At 35.2% G+C, this 16,249-nt stretch overlaps 1 pseudogene; it reads left to right on the forward strand.

The window, feature by feature from the left end:
• Positions 1–11,469: 11,469 nt before the first annotated feature.
• On the forward strand, positions 11,470–12,932 carry LOC112826634 (elongation factor 1-alpha 1 pseudogene; annotated as a pseudogene).
• Positions 12,933–16,249: the final 3,317 nt, after the last annotated feature.

Genomic DNA, 16,249 nt, shown 5'->3' on the forward strand with positions numbered 1-16,249 from the left:
TCTTGACAGTCTCTTAATCTTGCTTCCAAAATATAATCCACCTATACCTTTATAGACTTTAAATTTAGGTTTAGATCAAAGACCTGCTTTTTCCTCCAGGAGCAATTTATTTTAATGACTTTATTACAACAATCCAGAAGGGAATATTTGAACCACTTTCCTCTGTAAACTTCTCTTCAGTTCTTCCTGAGCTTATGTGCTTGAACTTGGCTGGTCCTTTACTCCTCTTCCTCCTCCTCTGCCTCCACTTTCTGTAGAAATAGCTATTTTTACATGCAGTTTTTCTTTGTATTTTAGTGCTAAACTCAGTATAGCCTTAATAAAAATCCATATTTTGGTCCTCAAGTTGTCTCATATAAAATTCAGAGGGAAGTATAAAACTATTCCTTTGTGAATCATTAAAATGACTCTGATATATTCACTAAATAGAGGAGTCAAGCATCTATTAAGATTTTGATCTGTATTCACAATCTTGTAATCCCTGTTTACAAATTGATTGTTTCATGAATAGAAATTTTTATTAGTCATGGTTGAATAGAACAGGGTGTATATTTTCTTGAGGAAAGAATAGATAAATATATATATTTTTAATTTAGTCATGTAAATATTTGGATATTTTATACCATCATTTATTATGGGTATTTTAGCAAATTTTATGACAAATTCACTTACTAGTTTTCCAAGACTCTAATTCATGATTTGACTGCTTAATCTCCAAGGAAAGGGCAAATTTCATAAGTTTATCAAATAGCTAGATATTAATACTTCATTTAGGACTCTGTGGACTATCAACAGATATGTATTATCAGGATTCATTAAAGCTCTGGGTGTAAACATTTCCATTCCTTCAACATGGCCCCAGTGTGGCACATCAGCCTACAGACTGACATAAGTTTCAGAATGCTAGCCACGCATTGAAAGATCTATCAGCTCAGTCTTTTTTTTTTTTTTAAGATTTTATTTATTTATTTGACAGAGAGAGACACAGCGAGAGAGGGAACACAAGCAGTGGGAGTGGGAGAGGGAGAGGCAGGCTTCCCGCCGAGCAGGGAGCCCGATGTGGGACTTGATCCTGGGACCCTGGGATCATGACCTGCGCCGAAGGCAGACGCTTAACGACTGAGCCACCCAGGATCCCCCTATCAGCTCAGTCTTATTTAGTGTGAACTCATGGAACTATAGATAAACATAACATGTTAAATATCAAAGTTAACCGTTTTCAGTTATGATAAACTGATTATATAATTATATGTCCTGTGTGTATGTCTGTGCATGGAGAGAGAGTGAGAGGGAGATCAAACAACCTGGTTTGAATGAACTGAGAAGTGAAAATAAAGCCTCAACTGAACAGAAATTCAAGGTTTAAAAATGTTGTAAATATAAAATCCTGTTTAAGTACCAACACTGCTAACAACACAAAACAACTATGTTGAGGCTGACTTTTATTTTCTTTGAGCTTAACTTGACTTTTGATGGTGGTCATAGAGTATAACATATATAACCCCTAATTCATATCATTTATTCATATATCATTCATACATACATGCAGTCATTGTTTTACTCTTCCTATTGGCAATATGGGTCTTTCTTTTATTCTCTTCTTTATTCAGTCTAAGATGGGATTTTTAAAATATGATTTTTCATTTTATTACAAGTATTATTTCATTGTTAACTGTTAATTCATCACTTTAATATATTGCTTATTTTGTACATTTCAAAATATTTCTAGTGGAGTTAGATTCCAATCAGATAGTAAAAATAATGGTCATGGGGAGCCTGGGTGGCTCAGTCAGTTAAGCGTCTGCCTCCCAGGGTCCTGGGATGGAACACCACCTCAGGCTCCCAGCTCAGCAGGGAGTCTCCTTCTCCCTCTACCTCTGCTCTGTTCTGCTCATGCTTCCTCTCACTCTCCCTCTCTCTCAAATAAATAAATAAAATCTTAAAAAAAAAATAATGGTCAGTAGTACTTTGTATTTGTCTGATTCCCATAATTTAGCCAGACAGTTTACCTACAGTATATGATATATATTCACTATGGACTGTGGAAGAATATTTACAGAAATAATTGAAGCTGTAATATGTTCCTTTTTTGTCTTAATATGTTTTATAATATCATTTATTTTTTTTAAGTTTTTCTTTTATTGAGCTAAATGTTTCAATTACTGATAAAAATGAATAATTATAAAGTATTATTATTGCTTCCTCCATTTCCTGTATTTATTTTGTTTTAAACTATTTAGTCTTCTAAGGAAGGTACTCTGTCTTTCACATAAAGGAATCCCTATTAGGTTAGTAATCATGTCTATTTGAATTAGACCTTGAAATGGTCATCCATGCTTTTGTTATTTCAGGATTAGATTATTGCTATCCTCTCCTGGCTTCTGGCCCCGGAGGAACCTACATAAACTCCACCTGGTGCAGGATGTTGCTGCCAGATTCTTTTTGCAAAAAGCATCAGTCTGAATATATTTTCATGTTCCTTTCTGTTTTTTGTCTAAATTATAGGTTAGGCAATATATTAATTTTAAAATGACTCCTTTTCCTTGAAGCCATTTAGTGACATTGGCTCACTGAGTATTAGTAAGTTTTTGGTTTCTTTTTAAGTACTCTTAAGCAAATGTTTTGTTAACCTCAGTGTTAGTTTATAATTGTTCCATAATAAAGCCTTGTAAAGGTGTTCTGCACCTTCATTTATAGAATACCTTCAATAAATGTCTGTTTTGGTATTCCAAGTATATAAAGTTATAACTCAATAAATAAGTTATATCTCAACAAAGTTTTATCTTAACCTTTTGTAATATGAAAAAATAATTTAAAAATTGTTTCAAGATTATTTCTGTTGCATTTACAAATTGCTTTCTAAATTGTCAGAAATCATGTTACAGAAAACTTTGACTACAATACCATTACGCATTGCAATATGAATTCTATACTTGAGTGTTATGTTTAATGGGGGAAAAAAGATCAAATTATCTGATTTTCTTTGAGAACTGATTCATTTCTGTTAGCAAAACATGCTTCAGGTAAGCTCAATACTCTTCAGAAAAAGTACACATACACACGCACACACACACACACACACACACACACACACTATACACACTAGAGTTTAGGGTTATAAAGATCCATAAAGTGGTTTGGGAGCCATAATATCATTTATAATTTAAGAAAGTAGATATAAAATTTATACAATTTGCAAAATAAACCAATTTATTATGTGGTCTTTGTAAATACTATATACATAATGTACCATAAGGAAAGGGAAAGATGAGGGTCAGTAAAAATTATATGTAGGATTTGACTGATTCTTAGAAGATGAGAAATTTTTATAGGCTAGATCAGCAATGAGTGAAAGGTAATTCAGAATGAGGAAATAATGACATGCATAAAGGCAAGGAGGAAGAAATATCTAAGAAATATGAGGTCACATAGTTTGACAGGAATGTATGTTCGGGGGAAGGGAAATAGTAAGGGGAAATAAAAAAATAGATTTATTAAAAAAATAGAAAAATAGTAAAAGCCCTCAAACCCTTGATTAAAGAAATTAAGAAAAAGTTTGTGAATAGGGTGGTGGTGTGATTAATATGAGGCTGAAGAGATTAAATTAATGATGCCATTATTATGTCATTACAAATATGTAATGGTGAATGCATGTGTTAAAACCAAGAATAAAAATCAAACAGCAATAGTCTATACACTTAGAGGTGCATATTCTTTGAGGCATCCTAATGCACATATGTTAAGTTTTTCACAAGTTTATGGTAAATAAAAATTACTGTTATACCATTTTTGTTAGATGAGTGAACTGAGCATCAGAAAGCTTAAGTAATGTGCTCACCTTCACTTCCCTTAATAGATATAAGTACCAACAGTCAAGTTCAGGTCCCACTAACTTATTAGTCCAAATGATGTCTATGAAATCATTCCTATCTAGACTATAAAATATATGTAATAAATTCCTATACTTTCTCTAGGAAACTATTATTTTGCTTATTTTAAAGTATTTTTGTTATTTTAATAAAATGAGCTTTACATCATGTTACTATTTTTAAGTCCTTGGGGTGGGGGGTGCAGAATCCAGGCTACTGAAGAACATATGAACACTTAAGGTCTAGGTACAGCCCAAGGTATTCAAAATATTTATCAATTCTTTGTTTTAAATAAAATAAATGCTAAACTCATTATTGTCTTAAAAAGACTTACAAACGTATATCTACCATCATAGAATATGATTTTATAGAAAATACTTTCATCCATTAACATACCTATAAAATGTTCCTGTTAAAATTTGCTTTCTCAGAACCCAGACCTCTAGTTAAATTATTTACATAAAAGGATTGTTCTGCCTACCTTTTAAATAGCAGCCCCGAATATGTCACCGAATTGGGGAGTAACAGTTCTACATAATTTATAGACTGAAGCTTGAGGAAGTGTTGCAGTGTAAATCTTGTTCAGCAGGACTAATGAGATATTGACCGCTTCCTCCTTGCTACACAGTGCCTTTATTTTGTACCCTACACTGATGATAATGCATAGCAATTGGGGATTTTTATCCTTGACAAGGTAGAAATAAGCAAATCCTCACAGAGAGAAAACTCTGTGATTGGTGGCCATATCAACCCAGTATTTAGATAACAAAGAATACTATTGTTGCAAAATAATTTGAGAACACATTACATATGAATAAACACAATTGTTTCTAATAAATTGTGAATGCATTTACTTATTTAAAAATGTGAACTAAAATTAACAAATTATTAAATTGTAAAAATCATTCTCAGTGTTTAAATAATGTTGACTAATGTTAATTTTATTTTATTTTTTATTATTTTTTTAAAGATTTATTTATTATTTATTTTGAGAGAATGAGAATGAGAGAGAGAGAGAGTACATGAGAGGGGGGAGGGTCAGAGGCAGAAGCAGACTCCCCGCCGAGCAGGGAGCCCGATGCGGGACTAGATCCTGGGACTCCAGGATCATGACCTGAGCCAAAGGCAGTCCTTTAACCAACTGAGCCACCCAGGCGCCCAGCTAACGTTAATTTTTCAGCTCTTCATTTTTTAGTGAAGAACAATTTCCATTTCATTGGAAATTATTTCTGTGTTTAAATTATAGTATAATTAAAGATAGTTTTAAACAAGGAATTTTATAATATCAGATTCTTTTATCTGTTCACATAGTAGTAGCAAAATTTTAAAGAAAACAAACAGTTAACTCACATCTGAATAAGGCTTCATTAATTTATGTTCTACCATAACTAATTTTCATTAATCTAGTTTCTTAAAAAAAAAAATAGAACAATTAAGGACTTCTCAATCAGTTGCTGTCCATACTATGCACTTTCACCCTAATCAGGATTTTGCTTAAATTTAAAATTTTTACTTTATTGAAAGATAAAAGTACATATCTGTTGCAGTAAAAATATGACTATGAGAGACAGATATTACTTTTTTCCCTAAAATTATTACTATTTAAACTGAGCAGTAATCATATAAACTAATTTGTATGATTACTCCTTATGAAATTTTTCCATTCTTTATCCAGGTTATTTATAAAGCATTCAACTTTATAAATCCAGCTAGTCCAAAAGCCCGTTTTTGAAAAATCACTGTGTGGTGTTTATGAGGGAGAGGGAGTAATAATAAAACTCACTGCATTGGAGTTTTATGACTAGAGTTTACTTTCCCCCACTTAGTTTTGTATAAAAAAAGAAACCATTTTAATAATAAGGAAATAAAATGTCATGAGAAATATTTAACATACCTGAGAGAATATTCAAGTATCTCATTCTTATTAATGTACAAATTAAATGTTAATGAAGCTTATTTATTTGTTAAAAAAGGACCTAGTGGACCTCTACTTGGTAGCACTTTGTTAGCAGTTGTTTGGAATAGATCATCACTATTATAATGATCTATTCATTGTCTAAAAAATTCTATGATTAAAAGAGTTCTGATTAAAAAAACAATACTTCTGAGATGGAAAAAGAATTCTATGAATCAGTTTACATTTTCAATCAGGCAGGGTGATCCATGTTCTGATTTGGAGTTTTTAGCCTACTATAAGGAGATGGCTGAGGAGGCAAGTTTTTATTATGAATATAATTGTCAATCACTGGAAATGTATAAGAGCAATAAAAATGTATGGCAGTATGGAATTGCATTCTAATATTTTTGCAGAAATAATTGTACTGAATGTAAGTTAAAGACACTGTAGATTAAACAGTTATTAAATAGTAACAATGGTTAAAGACATTAACAGTTAACTTTATGTCCTTGTGAAAGGCAACACAGTGGGTGAAACACATAAAAGAACATTTCTTTCCTATAAGAAATGTATATAGTCCTTTCCCTTTACTCTCCCATAGCCTTGCGTTTTTGTTTGTTGGTTGGTTGGTTGGTTTGGGTTGGTTTGGGTTGGATTGTTTGTTTTTAAGTTTTTATTTAAATTCCTGTCAGTTAACATGCAGTGTAATATTGGTTTCAGGTGTAGAATTTAGTGATTCAACACTTACATACAACACCCAGTGCTTATCACAAGTACACTCCTTAATCCGCATCACCTATTTAACTCATCCTCCTTGCCCACTTCCCCTCCAGTAACCATCAGTTTGTTCTCTGTAGTTATGTCTATTTCTTGGTTTGCCTCTCTTCCCCGCCACCCCCACCACCCATGTCTAGTTGTTTTGTTTCTTAAATTCCACATATGAGTGAAATCATATGGTATTTGTATTTCTCTGACTGATTTATTTCACTTAGGATGATACTCTCTAGCTCCATCCATAACATTGCAAATGGCAAGATTTCATTCTTTTTGGTGGCTGAGTAATATTCCACTATTATATCACCTATTTTTCATCCATTTATCAGTTGATGGACATTTGGGCTCTTTCCATAATTTGACTATTGTTGATAATGCTGCTATAAACATTGGAGTTCATGTATCCCTGCAAATTGGTATTTTTGTATACTTTGGGTAAAGACCTAGTAGTGCAATTGCTGGATCATAGGGTAGTTCTATTTTTAACTTCCTGAGGACCCTCCATTTCTAGAGTGGTTACACCAGTTTGCATTTCCCACCAACAGTGCAACAGGGTTCCCCTTTCTCTGCATCCTTGCCAACATCTGCTCTTTCTTGTGTGGTTAATTCTAGCCATTCTGATAGGTATGAGGTGGTATCTCATCCAAGTTTTTATTTGTATTACCCTGATGATGAATGAGGTTGAGCATCTGTTCATGTGTCTGTTGGCCATCTGGATGTCTTCTTTGGAAGAATGTCTGTTTATCTTCTGCCTATTTTTTAACTGGATTATTTGTTTTTTGGGTGTTGAGTTTGATAAATTCTTTATAGATTTTGGATACTAGCCATTTATCAGATATGTAATTTGCAAATATCCTCTCCCATTTCATAGGTTGCATTTTAGTTTTGTTGATTGTTTCCCTCGTTGTGCAGAAGCTTTTTATTTTGTTGAACTCAATAGTTTATTTTCGCTTTTGTTTCCCTTGCCTGAGGAGATATATCTAGTAAGAATTTGCCACAGCTGATGTCAGAGAGGTTACTGCCTATCTTCTCCTCTAAGATTTTAATCATTTCCTGTCTCAGATTTAGGTCTTTAATTCATTTTTAATTTATTTTTGCATATGGTGTAGGAAAGTTGTCCAGTTTCATTCTTTTGTGTGTTGCTATCCAGTTTTCCTTACACAATTTGTTGAAAAGTCTATCTTTTTTTCCATTGGATATTCTATCCTGCTTTGTCAAAGATTAATTGACCCTATAGTTGTGGGTCCATTTCTGGGTTTTCTATTCTGGTTTTCTGTACTGTCTTGATTACTACAGCTTTGTAATATAGCTTAAGTCCAGAATTGTGATGCCTCAAGCTTTGCTTTTCTTTTTCAGGATTTCTTTGGCTATTTGGGGTCTTTTGTGGTTCCACACAAATGTTAGGATTGTTTGTGCTAGCGCTGTGAAAAATGTTGGTGGTATTTTGATAGGGATTGCTTTAAATGTGTACATTGTTTTGGGTAATATAGACATTTTAACAATATTTGTCCTTCCAATACATAAGCATGAAATGTTTTTTCCATTTCTTTGTGTCATCTTCAGTTTTTTTCATCAGTGTTTTATAGCTTGTAAAGTACAGATCTTTTACCTCTTGGTTAAGTTTATTCCTAGGTATCTTATTGGTTTTGGTGCAGTTGAAAATGGGATCAATTCCTTGATTTCTCTTTCCGCAGCTTCATTACTGGTGTATAAAAGTGCAACAGATTTCTGTACATTGATTTTGTATCCTACAACTTTATTGGATTCCTACATCAGTTCTGGCAGTTTTTTTGGTGGAGTCTTTTGGGTTTTCTATATAGAGGATCATGTCATCTGCAGATACTGAAAGTTTGACTTCTTTCTTCCTCATTTGGATGCCTTTTATTTATTTTTGTTGTCTGATTGCTGTGTCTAGGACTTCAAGTACTATGTTAAATAACTGTGGTGAAAGTTAGCCTTATGTTTTGATATATTTCAGTATGGAGCCATCTTACAGAGTTGAAGAGCTAGGGAATAGAAGTCAAGTATTTATGATCAGGGTTGCCCTCTAGTCCCAGGATATAAAAGAGAAAACTAGAGAAATTACTTAATTTTTCCAGCTGTGTTAGGACAATGTTGAGAATGGGAGTTAAAAGGGGAACATTAAGGAAGAATTTTTTTTTTCTTTTCTCCCTGCCAAGAAACTTTGGCCCCTCTGTGGAATACTTCTAGAATATTCATCTCTTTGCCACTGCTCAATTTCACCTCCTCAGTCATCTCTTTAAAATTCTTTCTTGACGAGTTGTTCTCCATTACTCTCTCCTGCTTGCTTTCTCTTGACCAAGATGGCCTTCACACTAACCTCAGCTTGACTGAACGTTAGACAGGCTTCTTCCTCTTTCTAGCCCCAGACCTCTCTTTTCTTAAAATATTTTATTTAGAAAACATATAATTGTGAATTCTTTCTGTGCCCCTTTGAGATTCATGTTAGTCTCTTTGAAAAAGTCTCTTGAAAACTTACAACCCAGGAATATCTTTCTCACACACATAGGAGACATCCCTTTCAAGAAAGATAGTACTTCTATCTTTTAGTCTCTGTGAAGTTGATAGGAACCTTATTTCCATGGCAGCCAGTTAGCAAACACAGATAGCCTAATCACAGAGAAAAATATCTGCAAACTCAGGTAATAATTCAATGTATTCCACATATATCTCTGATCAGCCTCCTTTCAAACATCTTCTAGTACTTTTTCACTAGTTCATTCCAACCCTTGAAAATTCTCTCACCCTTCGTTTCAGTAAAATTGAGTTCATATTAGTTTTGGCCTACTTCCCCTATTATGATACCCTTGAAAAAAATCTCCCTTCCTTGTTTAAATTTGCCCAGTGCAGTTTTTGCTTTGATACTCCTAACAAGACTTATCTTACATCATTTAGTTTTGAAACTTCCACTTGAATGTAAATATTTAGGTGAGACAAAATTTTACTGCTAAAACATCGTAGCTTTCAGCGGGGATTCTTTAATAAAAAGATAGATTAACAAGAGAAAAACGGTTTATTAACATGCATCACACATCATATGGGGGAAACCTCAATGAAAAGTAACTCAAATGGGTCACATAGAACTCTTGCTTACATGGCATCTTCAACAAAGAAAAATAAATTGTAGAGAAAAAATAGAACAAAGGAAAGCAGTTTTAGGCTTCCAAGGGTGGCAAACTGCGGTAAGGAAAATATATGAGAGGAAACTAATGGAGTAAGTTTAGTTTGAGATTCCTCTGGTGTCATCTCTTGGCTGATAAAGAGTTTGTCGCTAGTAAAAGAAGAATTTATTTCTGGGTTGAAGCAGAAGAGGACATGGATGGCAGAGAAAACTCTGAATTTGCTCCCTTTTACTTACCTTCAGCTCAAAATAATTTTTATGTGCAAAAAGACATGTGTAGGGCTGACATTCTGGTTTCCTTCAACACTATGATGGTGGTAATTTATGTTTAGCTCATCATACTATCTTTACTTCATAGCACAATGCCTAGCACAAAGTAGATATTCAAAATACATATTGAATGAATAAATCTTGTCATTATTTTTAGTTCACCATTATATATCCTATTTCTTAGCACATAAGTAATGTATAATAAATACCTATTAAATACACATTGTTTTTTTTATTTTTTAAAGATTTTATTTATTTATTTGACAGCGAGACACAGCGAAAGCAGGAACACAAGCAGGGGGAGTGGGAGAGGGAGAAGCAGGCTTCCCACTGAGCAGGGATCCCGATGTGGGGCTCGATTCCAGGACCCTGGGATCATGACCTGAGCCGAAGGCAGACGCTTAATGACTGAGCCACCCAGGCGCCCTAAATACACATTGTTAATAGATATTTATTAACACTGATTGAAAGGCAAAGGAGATAATATGTGCAAAGGCATTTAGGTGTCTACAGCATACCAGGGATGGAGTAACTGCAACCAATTTACTATAGCCAAAAATCAAATAAAAACAGAAAAACAGAAAATAATAACAACAAAAATTGTTGACTAGACCAACAGTTACTGAACCAAATAACATCTTGAAATACATCCTTGGGGTTTTTATCCTTTAGATTATAGGATGCTAAATGAGTATAAGTAATGATAAAGGAGATCCCTGTTCAGTTTTTCACATGTGCAGATGCATGGGTCTGACTCCTCCATGACCCCAATCCAACTCAAGTCTTAACATTTCAGACCTTTTTAAGAAGTGAGCCTCATTTGATGCCTGCTAAAACAGCATCACACTGTGATAATAATAAGCAAGATAGATTTCCAGTTTCCTTCTATAAACAATCAGTAAATGCCTTTACAACTCTATCATAAGTGGGAGGTATTTCTGCCTTATTCTATATGACACTGTTCTACTTCAGAGTTGAGGAGACTCACTGAACTCTCTTCAGAGAGTCAAAACTCTTCCTTGCCCAGCATATTACTAAATTCAAATCCTAAATAAATTATTATTGGAAGTGTTTGTATCTCCTTCCACAGTAAAGTGTTTGGATGTTTTTATGGGATCAGTCGCTACAAATATTTTGAGTATTAATGAAAGCAAGCTTTCAGGATGTGTATATAACACTATATACAAAGAAATACAAACATAATTTTCTTATAAAAGAGTAGCAGTTCTTGGGGTACCTGGGTGGCTCAGCCACTTAACTGGCTAACTAACTCTTGATTTTGACTCAGGTCGTGATCTCAGCATCTTGAGATTGAGCCTTGTGTCAGACTTCTTGGTCAGCAGGGAGTCTGCTTGAGGTTTTCTCTCTCCTCCCTCTGCCCCCTCCACCGCCCCCAGGTGCATGTGTTCTCTCTTTCTCTCTCTCTCAAATAAATAAATCTTTAAAATTAAAAAAAATTAAATGAAAGAGTAAACAATTCTTTAAAAGATCTTGAGGTGGCTTTTTTGCATTGGGTTTGCCGCCAGAACACAGGTGTCATGAAAACCACCACTCAACCTAAACCAAAATGGGAAAGGAAAAGACTCACATCAACATCGTCGTCATTGGGCACGTAGATTTGGGCAAGTCTACCACTACTGGTCATCTGATCTACAAATATGGTGGGATCAACAAAAGAACTATCGAAAAATTTGAGAAGGAGGCTGCTGAGATGGGAAAGGGCTCCTTCAAGTATGCCTGGGTCTTGGATAAACTGAAAGCTGAACGTGAACGTGGTATCACCATTGATATCTCCCTGTGGAAATTCGAGACCTGCAAGGATTATGTGACCATCACTGATGCCCCAGGACACAGAGGCTTTATCAAGAACATGAGTACATACACATCTCAGGCTGACTGTGCTGTCCTGATTGTTGCTGCTGGTGTTGGTGAATTTGAAGCCGATATCTCCAAGAATGGGCAGACCCATGAGCATGCCCTTCTGGCTTACACACTGGGTGTAAAACAACTAATCGTTCCTGTTAACAAGATGGATTCCACTGAGCCACCCTACAGCCAGAAGAGATACGAGGAAATCATTAAGGAAGTCAGCACCTACATTAAGAAAATTGGCTACAACCCTGACACAGTAGCATTTGTGCCAATTTCTGGTTGGAATGGTAACAACATGCTGGAGCCAAGTGCTGACATGCCTTGGTTCAAGGGATCGAAAGTCACCCATAAAATGGGAATGCCAGTGGAACCACACTGCTTGAAGCTCTGGATTGCATTCTGCCACCAACTCATCCAACTGACAAGCCCTTGCGTCTGCCTCTCCAGGATGTCTACAAAATTGGTGGTATTGGTACTGTCCCAGTGGGCCGAGTGGAGACTGATATTCTTAAACCTGGCATGGTGGTCACCTTTGCTCCAGTCAATGTTACAACTGAAGTAAAGTCTGTTGAAATGCACCATGAAGCTTTGAGTGAAGCTCTTCCTGGAGACAGTGTGGGCTTCAATGTCAAGAAAGTATCTGTCAAAGATGTTCGTCATGGCAATGTGGCTGGTGACAGCAAAAATGACCCACCAATGGAAGCAGCTGGCTTCACAGCTCACGTGATTATCCGGAACCATCCAGGCCAAATCAGTGCTGGATATGCACCTGTGCTGGATTGTCACACAGAGCACATTGCTTGCAAGTTTGCTGAGCTGAAAAGGAAGATAGATCATCGTTCTGGAAAAAAGCTGGAAGATGGTCCCAAGTTCTTGAAATCTGGTGATGCTGCCATTGTTGATATGGTTCCTGGCAAGCCTGTGTGTGTTGAGAGCTTCTCTGACTACCCTCCTCTGGGCGTTTTGCTGTTCCTGACATGAGACAGACGGTTGCTGTGGGTGTCATCAAAGCAGTGGACAAGAAGGCAGCTGGAGCTGGCAAGGTCACCAAGTCTGCCCAGAAAGCTCAGAAGGCTAAATGAATATTATTCCCAATACCTGCCACCCCAGTCTTTGTTTGTTTGTGTTTTTGTTTTTTTCTTTAATTTTTTATTGTTATGTTAATCACCATACATTACATCATTAGTTTTTGATGTAGTGTTCTATGATTCATTGTTTGTGCATAACACCCAGTGCTCTACGCAGAACGTGCCCTCTTTAATAGCCATCAGCAGGCTAACACAACCCCCCACCCCCCTCCCCTCCAGAACCCCCAGTTTGTTTTCCAGAGTCCATCGTCTCTCATGGTTTGTCTCCCCATCTGATTTACCCCCTTCATTCTTCCCCTCCTGCTATCTTCTTCTTTTTTTTTTTAACATATATTACATTATTTGTTTCAGAGGTACAGATCTGTGATTCAACAATCTTGCACAATTCACAGCGCTCACCATAGCACATACTCTCCCCAATATCTATCACCCAGCCACCCCATCCCTCCCCCCCCCACCCCACCCCACCACCCCCCCCTTTTTTTCTCCCCTTTTAAAATTCTTCTATACCAGGTAACATGATACATGTCTTTCTCTGATTTACTTATTTCACTCAGCATAACACCCTCCAGTTGTTGCAAACCTGCCACCCCAGTCTTAATCAGTGGTGAAAGAATGGTCTCAGAATTGTTTGTGTCAATTGGCCATTTAAGTTTAATAGTAAAAAGACTGTTTAATGATAACAATGCATCATAAAATCTTCAGAAGGAAAGGAGAATGTTTTGTGGACCATTTATTGTTTTGTGTGTGTGTGTGTGTGTGTGTGGCACTTTTAAGTTATTAGTTTTTAAAATCAGTACTTTTTAATGGAAACAACTTGACCAAAAATCTGTCACAGAATTTTGAGACCCATTAAAACAAAAGTTTAATGAGAAACAAAAAGTTCTTGAGGTGTAGCTATGTTGTAGCCAATTAAAAGAAATATGACATTTCTATGTTTATAGTCCTCAGCAAATGTTTTGTGTAAATATTAACATTTTTGCATATCACCATCCCAAAACACTAATTTGAATAATGAAATATCTTTATATTGGATTGAAGTTCAGCTGATTTGTATTTTCTTATAAAAATGTCTTATAGGAAGAGCGGAATCTTGGATTCAAGCATATATGTAAAATTTTAATGTAACATGCTGTAATTATGAAATTTCCTAGAAGATAATCAAAATAGAACATGATTGCATCTTGAATATATAAAATGAGCCAAATGCATTTTAAAGTGAAAACTAAAGTAGGTTAAAATGAATAATTTTTACCACTTGTTAAGAATAGTTTTGGTAATTAAAAAAATGTTGGAATAAGTAAGCTGTATTCAAGAACAATATGTACAAGAAGGGCCAAACTATACAGAGAAAAAAAATAAAATCTGATTCAGCTAGTGCTGTTCATCCAAACAACCGTAAAACAGTATCATTTTAAATTTAATCTGATCACAATATCACTCTGACTTTTTGAAAAATAATTTTTCATTATTTCTTTACACAAGGTTATGTTATTATTGTTTATTATTTTTATAACAGTTTTTTTAAAGAAGCTTCATTTTATACCTCCCTCTGGTGTTTCTAGAATAAACGACAATCCATAGTAAGCAATAAATAAACACCAGAATATCTGGCCTGTGGCTACCTTTCTGACTTTATCTCCTGTGGATTTCACCTCTTGCTCACTTAACAACAGCCATACTGACCCCTTGCTAATCCTTAAATATACCAAGCATACTTCTACCTTTTCATTTCCTAGTCTCTGCCTTGAAAGCTCTTCATCCCATTCATTCTTCACTTTACCATGTCTTTGCTCAAATGTCACCTCTTCAGAATGACCTTCAGTGATTTCTTTACCAGAAAGAACCCCTACCCATCTGGATTCACAGAGCTAGCTTTATTTATCTTTGTAGCTCGTATACCATTAACTTTATCATATATTTATTTTTTATCATTTGTTTTCCCCCAATTAGAATGAAACTGTAGGAGAATTGAGGCCTTACTTAGTTTATTGCTCCACCTTTAGTACCTATAATAGTGCCTTCACAAAACAATTAGTTTTGTCAAATCAGTAATATTTGTTTCAGAGTTAATGATTGAATGAACCAATCATCAGCAGTTTTTAACTGTTGAGCTTTTACTAGTGTAAGAACATAATGCTAATACTTCTGTCTTGTTATTCTTTATAGAAATAACCTAGTGTAGGCATTATTCCTCTTTTGTAGATGAGAAAATGGGTTTATAGAACTAAAGGAAGCCAACCCAGATTATACAGTTTATATGTGCTATGTAGCAGGGAGAAAAATTTTGGATACAAATACTGTAAGTACAGATTAGGACATACTGAATTAATTTACCTGTGGGAAATTCACCTGGAGGTGTTTAGTAGGGAAGTGGATTTAAGAATCTTAAGCTTAGGAGAGAAAGTTAGTGTATTATAGAGTATGGAGAGTTAGTCATACATATGATGTTAGAGTCATGGTGAGTATATAAGTACTAGAATAAACCACAAAAATAATGGAATTTTCTAGGAATCTGAGTGTGAGAATATAAAATTAGCAGGGAAATAGCAACCTTTATATGTGATAGACACACAGACTCAACTTTTTAAATAGAGTAGGTCACATTTTCCATTCTTCCTTCCTTAAAGAAGTATTACAGTGTACAACTCAGAAATGTAGAATTTACTCTAGATTCTTCTGTTTTCATTTCCACGTAGTCAGCCATTAAATTCTTCAGTTTTTATTCTCTAAATATTTTCCTAATCAACACTCTCTATCCTATTTCCTCTACTTTGGCTAGACTTTTATAATTTTTTGTTTTACTCTCTGCAACAACCTTCCAACTTATCTCCCAATTGGTGTCTAGTCTTATTCCTATAATTTTTTTTTCTCCACTAAGTAGAAGGGCTTATTTATACTAAATAAGCCTTAATTATCTTTCTAAGTCACAGTGCACTCCCGGTACAAATTATTCTGCAGCTCTCCCTCAGACCGCACAGTCATGAGCAACTCAGTGCCTACCACCAGCATATATACCTTTTAGCTTGGCAATCTAATTTCAAGTGCAGTGTTCATTTCTTGCAAAGGAAAACACAGGAGGATAGAGTGAATGTGGTACAACCAATATGTAACCACAAACTTGAGAATGAAGGGTTTCACAAAAGGAATTTGTAGAGATGCTCAGCCTGTGAATGATGCAGTGTTGTGCCCCTGCTGGCATTGGGCTCTAGAATTTGTGGAGCAATTCAATGATAGTGACTATGCCCTAGTATCTGGCCATTCCAGGAGATCTCAGACGGTAATGATGCTTCATGGGGGCTGGCCCAAGTAGACAGAGAGCCTAATCTACAAAATA

This window comes from Callorhinus ursinus, unplaced genomic scaffold (assembly GCF_003265705.2).
Source record: "Callorhinus ursinus isolate GAN/ISIS: 27379988/994484 unplaced genomic scaffold, GSC_fseal_2.0 scaffold7, whole genome shotgun sequence".
Classification (NCBI taxonomy): domain Eukaryota; kingdom Metazoa; phylum Chordata; class Mammalia; order Carnivora; family Otariidae; genus Callorhinus; species Callorhinus ursinus.